This window comes from Pteropus alecto, unplaced genomic scaffold, assembly GCF_000325575.1.
Source record: "Pteropus alecto unplaced genomic scaffold, ASM32557v1 scaffold7, whole genome shotgun sequence".
NCBI classification, from domain to species: Eukaryota; Metazoa; Chordata; class Mammalia; order Chiroptera; family Pteropodidae; genus Pteropus; species Pteropus alecto.
In genome coordinates this window covers 36486050-36496740 of record NW_006494614.1, presented here as the reverse complement: position 1 = coordinate 36496740, position 10691 = coordinate 36486050, and the positions used below count along the sequence as shown (strand labels likewise).

The window sequence follows — 10691 nt, the reverse complement described above, 5'->3', positions numbered from 1 at the left end:
AGTTTTTTTTTTTTTTTTAATTTTCCCCCTTCTTTCTGTTTTTTAAAGTTCATTGTAATGAAATGAAATTTGATATATCATTGAAAGGAACTACACACATATCTAGGCTTCATAATGATTTAAAAACATATGCTGTGATAGTTACATTTTCTATCATCAAATCAGCACTTCAATTAGAATGCAATTTGATTACAGGAAGATTGACTTTCTTGAGCACCCTCTCCATGGAGTTGGGAAATATATCTAGTACAGAGAATTATTACAAGTGAGATGTCAGCCCTCAAATTAATATCCACTACTGGTCATTTGAATGGCAGTTCCTGTGGTTTTATTTCTTAAGAGAATATTTTAAAATACTTGTTAAACTATTTAAAATTATTTTAGTTTCAGGAGCATTTTTTATAAAATTTCGTGTGGTAATTTTTAAAACATTGAAAATATGCTTATTCAGAACTTGTTTTTAATATAGTTAAAGGCATTAAGTAATTATAAATGGTAATGTAAATTAATAATGTTTACTACTAACAGAAAAGGATTCTGCAGCTAATTTTGTTATCTTCATTATTTCTAGAATTCCTGTGTCATAGATTTATTAGGAAGTTAATATTCAAGGTAAAACTTTGTTCAATAGACTCATGTAATTTTTTTCCCACTTCTGGTAACTAGGCTACTGAGCAAAGAAAAAAAATATGTTGACAGTGTAAGCTATTTTTGCTTGGCTGCAATTGCCTAGAGCTTCTATTTCAACTTTTTTCCTCTCAGAGAGTTGCCACTAATGTGACTATCAATTCATCTGTGTTTCTGGTTGTTAAGGAGAATATGACAGTACCTTTAATCAATAGCCTTGCTATGTAAGGAAGTAGTGGGGATGTTGAGGCAAAGAGGGAGAATTACCTCAACTCTGAAGTCAGAAATACTTTTTTGCAGAGGGAAAGCACCCTAAAAATCTCTGACCTATGGTGAGTTTGTATCCATCTCCTTTAATCTTACTCTTATTCTGAAATGACCTTGAGAACATATCAGATGATTTAGGCAGTCCAGGAAGCAATAGCCATTTTCCTCAGAGCTCTTAAGCTGAGAAGAAGCACATTTCTTAAAGGTAATACATTTTATTCATACTCATTTCTACATTTGAACCTTGATCAGCTTCTAGATGACCCCTTAACCTGCAATTTTTTTTTTCTTTTTAATGAGGTATGTTTGTGTGTGTGTGTAATTTAAAGAAACACCTTGGTAGTCAGGAGACTCAGGTTTTCTTTTGACTATTCCATCTGGTTAGGATCCTAATCAAGGACTCAAAAAACCTATGTATTACCTGCCCTTGGAAACCTAAGTGCTTTTGACTAGCTACTGCCCTTAATCATTTCTAGAGTTTTATTCACTCCAACTGCCAACACAATCTTCCCTGTAGTCATTCCACTTTCCTTTACACACACATACAACCTATTTCTATTTCCGCTGCTATGTCTTTGCTTTTGTTACTCCCCTAGCTTTGCAATTGCCTGAACCTTCTTACCCATTACTTACATAAAACATATCCTTTCTTCAAAGTCCAGCTAACACCAAAGCCTCTTTCCCCCTCTACCCCTCATAATAATTATCTTTTATCTAAGTTAAAGCAATTGAACTCAGTTTAGCAAACCATTATATATAATGATTTACCTAAGTTTTTTGTGATATTATGCCTGTCGGTTTGCCTTGCAATGTAAAAATTATTTGAAATTGAGGACTATATCCCTGTACACATGTCAGGGAGTTAGGGGCACTAGGTTCTCTACAACTCTTTACTGATTGATTGATATCTGTTAGTCACTTAACAATTAACAGAAGATCAATTTTTCTTCTCATTGTATAAGATTTCAAAACTTACACTGAAGTGAAAAGATGCTTTTTTTCCTACCAGGCAGACAAGAAGAGATTTTTTAAAAATAAAAAATAATATATTTAGATATACCCCATGCAAGTTTTTTGGCATGTTTATATATTTACATTATTGTTTTTGTTTGCTACTACTATGATTCCCTAATATTTCTTAGACTGTCTTCTTTGATTAATTTAAATTTCTATTCAATTGTCGATATGCAAGCATTTCAGTGACTGGAACATCAGAACTTGATCTTTGCTGCTTCTACTCAAAAACAAAAATGTCTATATTGCTTATGGATAACAATTGCTTTGTTATCCATAAGCAATATAGACAATTGCTTATCCATAAGCAATATAGACATTATATTGCTTATGGATAACAAAGCAATTGTTATCCATAAGCAATATAGACATTTATTGGGATAAAGAGAGTTTCTTTGCTATAATTTTAATATTCATGATTAATCCCTATCTAGTTCTTATTCATATTTTCTTTATCAGGTCTCTACATGAAGTATAATAGCAGAATGGGCAAAAATGATCCTTTAATATAAAACTGCTCTCTGGCAGGAACACTTCGTTCTAGGACATAATAATATGGTAAGGAAGAAGTCTATTTAAAAATACAATTGCCACTCCTCTCTAAATAACACTATTTAATATAAGAACACATTTTGATTTTCTTTTTAAAAAATTTAGAATTTTTCTAGCAATTAAAAATGTCAATAGGCAAGTTATAGCATAAAACACAAAGCTTCCCCAAATGCTATGATTCTTGTGCCAAACTAAAAATATCCCACATTGCTTATTTTTAGGAAATAAATAGCTGTTGAAATTAATTGTTTTGTAAGTGCAACTGAAAGCATTACTGAGAGTGGATAATAAAATATGTAGTGGATCACAAGCCTTCATTTTGGGTGGTAAGAGACTCGGTTAACAACATGTCCGATGTCTCCAAATAGAAATTGATTGGCAGAAATTTGTTATGTAAAGGAACAAGGAAAGCTCATTTGATCAGAAATATGCTACTTATACTTTCAGAGGAAACATATTAGCAGGACAAATTTTGGGGATTGATTAGGAGTTAGTGCAAATAAATAGAAAAACTTTTCAGACAATTACTATTTAATTGGGCTTTTCATCACCCCTACTACACTGATGTGTTATCCTTACTAACTTTGCTCCCTTCTGCTCTGATGCCTCACAGTATAAATATTCTCTTCCCAGCTTCAGACTCACTACCAGAGTGTTTCCTGAAAGCCTGACAGGCAGGCAATGGCTGTTTCACTGTCCTCAGGTTAGAATTAACCAAAGAACTAATAACTGAGTTCATGACTCAGATTTGGTCACCAAGGTCCCTACCATTCTCGTTTCTAGCCTGTTTTAAGGTCTGCTTCTTTCTGGGTTGGCTTTTGGGTACCTCTTTTTCCTTCTTACTCAAACATCTTGCTACTTCTCTGTCAGATTTACTTACTGCCTTCCCCGCCTCCCCATTTCCCGACCCCCATGCTATAACTTCAATAGATAATTAAGTTCTTCTTCAGTGCTGGAGCACTGCTCTAAAGCCATTTTTAAAAAATCTTAATGCCAGAAGTTGAGGTTCTATCCATTGGTGCTGATATTTACTAAATTTCTAGGCACAGATGGGTGCCAGGATGGCTTGCTTCTACATTCCACCTTCCTGATTTAATTTCCACTTCTGGAATGACAGCAGAGACCCTTGAGCTACTCTGTTGTCTGATGATCTAGCTTCTTACGGATTATAAAACTACCTCACCTTATGCTATTTTCTTCTGGTCAGTGGAGAAATAACAGCAAATTAAAAAAAATAGAAGCATAAATATACATGAAAGAAGTAAGGCAAGTAAGATGCTATAGAGAGAACTAAGATATGTGAGATATCTTATGTAAAATTAACGTAACTAATTTTAATGATTAAGGCAACTTTTGTTGACAAGATTTGTTTCACCAACACCTATATATTAGAATTTTTAGAAGACTTTCTAGTTAAAAAAAAAAAAAAAACACATAAAATATGTGAATGTTTACTTGTATTTTTATTTTTTTCAAATAAATACACACTGAATTCTTGATGACTATTAGTCCTTCTCATTCTTTCTATTGGATTTATTTATTCTTATGAAAAATGTTTACTATCTATATGGATTAACAATCTCTTTAGAAAAAACTCGAACATATTACATGTCCAGAATAAGATGATTTTAGATTCAGGGCACCAAGTTTTAAGAGGAACACTGTCACACTGAAAAACACATTTTTTCTAATTAATATTGAAAGCCTAGCCCTAACTTCGAGTCCTTAATATTTATAAACATTGACCCTTATATATTCAACTTCAGTTCTATCTCCTCAGAGAAACCCTTTCAGTCCACCCTAAACCATTTCATTGTTCCTATTCCTTAACTTTTAAAACACATTTTGCCTTAATCTATAATTTGGCTTTGATTATATTAAGACCTTATGTTAGTTTTCAAGTGTATACACAATCAAAATGAAAAAATAATTGGCTTACAGCAGGGCTATTCTCTAGTGCTTCTCTGTATCTCACAAGCTCTTACACATAGTAGGTAATTTTAACAACTGAGGAAACATCTTATGAAAATGTAACCTTTAAACACATTTACTTCCATAATATCTCATCCCTCATTCTACCTCTGGATTTAAAATATGTCCATAGAAATCTTCTTAGAGATATCCACTGTAATTTCACTGGCTAGCCTCTTTGTTGGCCCAGCATAGAAGACTAACACCCAGAGATGTGAGTAAAATTATTTCTAACTGAAGCCTTTCATATGTAAGGAGAAATTTAAGACTTTGCAATAAGCAAAGAAGATTATTGGATATCCTTTCAGTGGAATGTTAAAACCTCTGAAGACTATCTGATGCTATAGAATATGCAGGATTGTCTTCTTTAGGCTATTTTAAACTCTATAGAGGTTAAAGCTAAGTCCTACAAAACTGATGGCAATGCAAATAGATTCTGTTCACTGGCAAAGCAATCTTTACCCTCCTTGGTAAAAAAACACTTTTGTATTTATTTGCAAGTTCATTTCAATATTCCTTATCAATAAATGTATCTATGCTTTGGATTCTCCACTGAACCAGTTGTAACATCTACCTGGTTTCCTCATTTAATCGAGTTAAGTAATATACTTGGCATGCATTTATTTTAGATTTGTATGAGAGTCATAATTTTACTTTGTTTTGAAAATTACATTTTAAAGTCTCCTAACAAGTACTTGCTGCTTACAAAGAGCGAAATATCACAGTAAGGAAAAACAAAAAACAAAAAACCCAAAACACTGGTTATTTCTTCAAACATATTTTTTATTTTATTTCTTGTGTTTGCTAGTTTCTTCACAATTTCCCTTATTCGTAGCAGAAATATGAAGCTAAAGTAATTTAATGCAGTAAATCTTTCTATTTCCTTAGTTGATATGAAAAGAATTGTGGGAAGAATTTAAAGTAACTATTTCAATGGATCATGACTATAAGTACTTTTCAGTACAAAATCATCTAGGGAGTCTCAGGGGATTTCCATTATTCTGTTTAGTGGCTAGTGTCTGGAAGCCTTCTTATACTGGGCATTTGAAAAATATAACTACTTTCTAGTTCGTTCTTGTTCAAAATTAATAAGTGGCACAAAGAACAAAAAAGTAAAGAGGAATTTTCTTATCCTGCCATTCAAAATGTCAGTCTCGCCTTATCTTTTGTTTTCTCTTTAGCTACTACACACTATACATATGCCCTAAATATTTTCTATGTTATAATTCATCTCCTGTTATGACTTTTCACTCCATTCTTTTTTCCTTAATCTCATCAGAATCCAGTTTCACTTAGCCTTCCTAGTCCAGTTCAAATTATACTTTCCCCATTGTATCTCTTATCTGACTTAATCTATCTCATACCTGAATTCATAGGTGGCTGTTGGGAAAGTCAGTCTCATGCCTACATTCTTTTGGCCCTTATTTGACCACATAAGAATGAGCTCTGGCTTAGAACACTTCCGTACAAAGAGAGAGAGTCCACACAGCCTATATTTGGCTTATCACTTTGTGTGGGAATATCTTTCCCTGTTTCAGGCTCAGTGAATGCTCTTGTGTCTCTACTTAAAGCATGTGCATCATATAACACCTGGCAAACCCCTGTATTATATCTATCATCCATGGGGAAGGTATAGGGTCTTCCCACTATGGCATGAGAATGGTGTACATAGGCAAAATACCTTGTGTTAGTCACTGAGAGGGACCCACTAGCCATCAGAGACCAATGCCCACTATTTAAACTGATTTTACTCTGTCTCTTCTCTAGATGAATGTAGCATTGTTCTACTCAATACTTGACTGTGTTGTGTTCTTCTTGGCAACTTTAATACCAAGAAGTGAGAAGTGTTTGGACTTCTGTTCCTGGTGACTGGTATTAGGATGATAGTTGCTGTCCTCCACAAAGTTGGAGTCCTCCCTTGGGACTGGCAACAGGTGCACCATGCCCTACTTCCTCAAAATTGATAACTGGTGCATGGAAAAGTTTGACAAAAAACTATAATTTTCTTGATTATTAATCGCAGAGCCTGACAAACTATCTGAGGAAACCCTAGTATAGGGTCTTAGTTAAAGTAAGTGCTTAATAAACATTGCTGATGAACTAAAACTGTGAATGAGTAGTTATGACAATATTCCATTGTATAATTTACAGCATTCCAAGTCAGAAGTATTCTAAAGAACTGATAAAAAAAAAAGGCATGTCATCAGAGAAATCATACTAGATTTTAAAAAATAAATGGTAGTCTTATTAAGACACTGGTAGAGTTTACTCCAGTAGTTAATTCCTCCAACATAAAAGTTCCTTTACTAATTCGATACCATGTTTAAAATAAACTTAAATTTTTTTCTATCTCATGATATGACAACTCAATTCCCCCAGACGTTTTACCTCAGAAACATAACTAGAAAACGAGTATTTCTCACCTCCTCTGCTGCTAACATCTTAGTCTACATCATCACCAATTATTTCTTGAAATAATGCAAAGCTCATATTTGGCCTGCTGTTTCTATGTTGCTGTTTTTCTCTATTCTTCCTAAACCAGATATATTATATGTCATATCATGTTTTCCTAGACTCCAATGTTCTTGCTAATATCTACATAGGCCTATACAATAGTGACTTTGGCTAAACCTTGGACTCCAATCCCAAATATTACCTTCTCGCACACTATGCTCTGCACTTCTTGATGTTTTTTAATACTTCAAGCTAAGTCCTCCATCCAGGCTTTTCACCTACTCTTTCCTCTACCTGGAATGTTCTTTCCACTGTATCTCCTAATCAACACTGCCTATCATGTACAAAGGAAATATCGGATACTGATTTGAAAATACTTCCTAACCACTTTATGCCAGGCACTGTGCCTGGGCACTGATAATGCAAATACAATCTTAACCTCCAAGCCCTTTATGTCCTAGTAATAGAGATGACTTATGGAAATAACAGTAGAAATGAGTAAATTAACAAATGCTGGAAATCACTGAATAAATGAATTTGTAAAATGTAAATCATTTACTTGACGAAATGTTTGAGGAATTATGAGATGACAGTTAAATTTTACATGAGAAATTAAGATTAGATTCATGAAAGATACATCTGTATAACATTTCATTCATAACTATATAACTTCACTCTGTGATCAGCAGTGTTGTGATTTCCCCAAATAACGATCCTTGAGAAGGCATGAGCATATTTTGTATTCAAGTGACATATTAACAGTATGATTTCAATATATATCTGTTTGGTCTCATAATGTATACATTACTAAGCTTCTTGGAGGACAAAGTTTTGGAATCAGTGGCAATTCGTTTTATCACAGAGCCCTTATAAATAAGATCATGGCTGACAACTGATATCCTTTGGATGTTTCTGTGCTCTGAAAAGAGGATACTTATTAAAGTGATATATAAATAGTTTAGAAGTATTACTTTTGTACTTATTATAATAAAACACATTTGAATTTTATGCTACACAGGATATCAGCATGGTAATTAGGACTGCAGACTTTGTTGTCAGAATGCCTACATTTGAATCCTAGTTCTGCCACCCTTGATTATGTGTGTGACACTGAGTGACTGTCTCAGCAACTATGAGTCTCAGTTCCTTATCTGTACAGTAGTGATGACAGCATTTTTTGCCTTGTAAGCTTTTTCAGTTAAGATAATGCAATTATAGCCTTAGATCAGAGCTTTGTTTAGTATCTGTTCAATAATTGGTTGGGCATTTGTTAACACTTATTTGTTTTATGATAACTGCCATTTAAGAGAGAGAAGCATTCAGATAAAACTTTTTTGATTAATTTCTATTTGCTAGGTGTTGTTCTAGGGATAAGAAAATAATGTCTGACTTGTTTAACACTATCTTTTATATCTAGTACCTTTATTACTCTCATGTTTTCTATTGAATAAATTAATGAGTGAATATATAGTTAGAGATTCAAAAATGAAAAAGAAAATCCTGATTTTTAAATAATTCTTAGTCCAGTGAAGTACTTTTCAGAGTATTCAGACCTGGAACCAAGGCAGCAAAGCTCAGGAACTAGGACCTAATTATGGACTGTAACTGAAACAGAGATAGAAAAGCAGCAGAGGGTACAGGTCAAGGCTCATTCCAAAGACTCCAGTATCATTAAAGGATGGGAGCTAAAAGATACTCTGGATACCACAAGACCCAAGCAAAAGAGAGTCCTCTTAAGTGTGTAGCCTTGTCCATGGAAGTGGGAGAGATTATCTTGATGAAACTTTCCTTTTGCCATCATAAGTATAAAAATTTTAAATGAGGTTTAGGTATAGTTGGTTTTCTAGATGAGGACAGGTGATATACTGACTGAGCACTCTGATATACCTACAAAAACATGAAATGAGACTGGAAAGAAAAGTTGGAGGAAGGGAAAATGGAAGTCAAAGAAATGCAAATATTCTTTCAAATGTGTAAACAGTGTCCAGAAAGATGATAATCAACCATTGTTTGGGGTTCAATTTAACTGGAACAATAAAGAAAGAGATCCAGTAGTGTTCGCAAGTGTAGGATACAACAGAGTTACCTTACATGAATAATATCATTTATAAGGAGAAATCTGGCTGTTGCAATCCTATGTTGCAATCCTATTCCACTGCTGATGAAAACTTTTATACTTGTGTATGGACATATGATAGCAGTACAAACCATCCTCTGCTGGCTGCAGCTAGATCTAGAGGCAAATTTTGTATAATTAACCCCATAACAATGCAATGCATAAAGTGCTATGTTGGCCATGAAATTGCTACTGATGAGTTGAAATTCCACCCAGGAGATTCAAATCTTCTCCCGTCAGTCAGTCAAGGTCATACTTTACAATTATAGAATATCTAAATGGACACTCTTGTGGCAATATACAGAGGTATAGAAGAGCACAGAGATGAAATTCTAAGTGCTGATTATAATCTTCTGGGTAAAAAAAAAAAAAATCATGTGGTATGAATCACTCTCTAAAACTTTGGAAGATCAATTCAAAGAGAATAATTAATTAAAGCAATTAAGGACATTTATCAGTATAACCCAGATAAAACAGACCATCTATTTCTCAGAAAATTCACTTTCTTGACTTTTCTACCAGGGATAGACATAGGAATTCTGTCAATTGTGTGTGATGGTTAGGTGATTTAATACTTTTCATTTTACATTCCCAGAAGAAATGTATGAAAGATCGAGTGTCTCAGAATCTTTGCCAGCATTTGTCTTAAAACAAAAACAAAAACAAAAATAAAAACAAAAAAAAACACTGTGTGCTGGAAACCTGATAAAATGGAGGATGATATAGATAAAATTAAGCCAAGTGAGTTTAATCTAACTATTCTTGGGTTATTTGATTACAGCCAGTGTGAAATTTGGTACACAAGATTTTCTATGCATTTCTCACAAAAGATGCTTGCATTGGGCTATCAGCTTGGCACACTTTATGTTTGGAATTTAGAAGATCTTCATAAAGCCATATGTAGAATACTGACTCATCATGAATGTGGTGCTATTTGACAAACCAGCTTTAGCAGAGATAGCCACACTCTTACAGCTGTTTGTGATGATGCCTGTATTTGGCACTGGGACCAACTTTGATAAAATACTTTTGCCTAATCAAAATTAGTGTGTTTTCGGTGTACAATAGAATTCATGTATCTTGCTAGTAAGTGCACAGAGTTGTCTCCCAGCATTCAATCAGGCTGAGCTGAATGTAGTAATATTTACTTGTTTATACTCTTTGTACTCTCTCCTGTTCAGACTCCAGTACTTTTAATACATATTTAGTTTTATTAAAAAAAGAGCTTCTGGATTGATGAACATATGGAGATATGGGGAGAGAGGTGCACCTGGACAGGGCATGGAAGCTTTGCACCTATTTCCCCATACTTTGCCCTCTGTTTCTCTTCCTGAGTTATTATTTATAACAAACTAGTAATCTAGTAAGTAGAGTGTTTGAGTTCTGTGAGCCACTCTAGCAAATTACTTGAACCCAAAGAGGTGGTCATTGGAACCTCTAATCCATAGCTGATCTGTCAGAAGCACAGGTGACAACCTGGACTTGGTACTGGTGTCTGAGGTGGATGGGTGGTGGGTGTGTATGTGTGTGTGCGGGGATTGGGTGGGTGGGTGTGTGTTGTGATACTGAACTATTAACCTCTGGAATCTGATGCTGTCTTGGGGTAGATAGTGTCAGAACTGAGTTGACTATATAGGATACCCACCTGGTGTTGGGTTACTGGACATGTGAGGGAAGCCCTACACACACT

The 10691-nt window shown here is 34.2% G+C and overlaps 1 pseudogene; it reads left to right on the top strand.

Annotated features, from left to right (window-relative positions):
• The first annotated feature begins 8563 nt into the window (after window positions 1-8563).
• On the top strand, window positions 8564-10020 carry LOC102892825 (annotated as a pseudogene).
• Window positions 10021-10691: the final 671 nt, after the last annotated feature.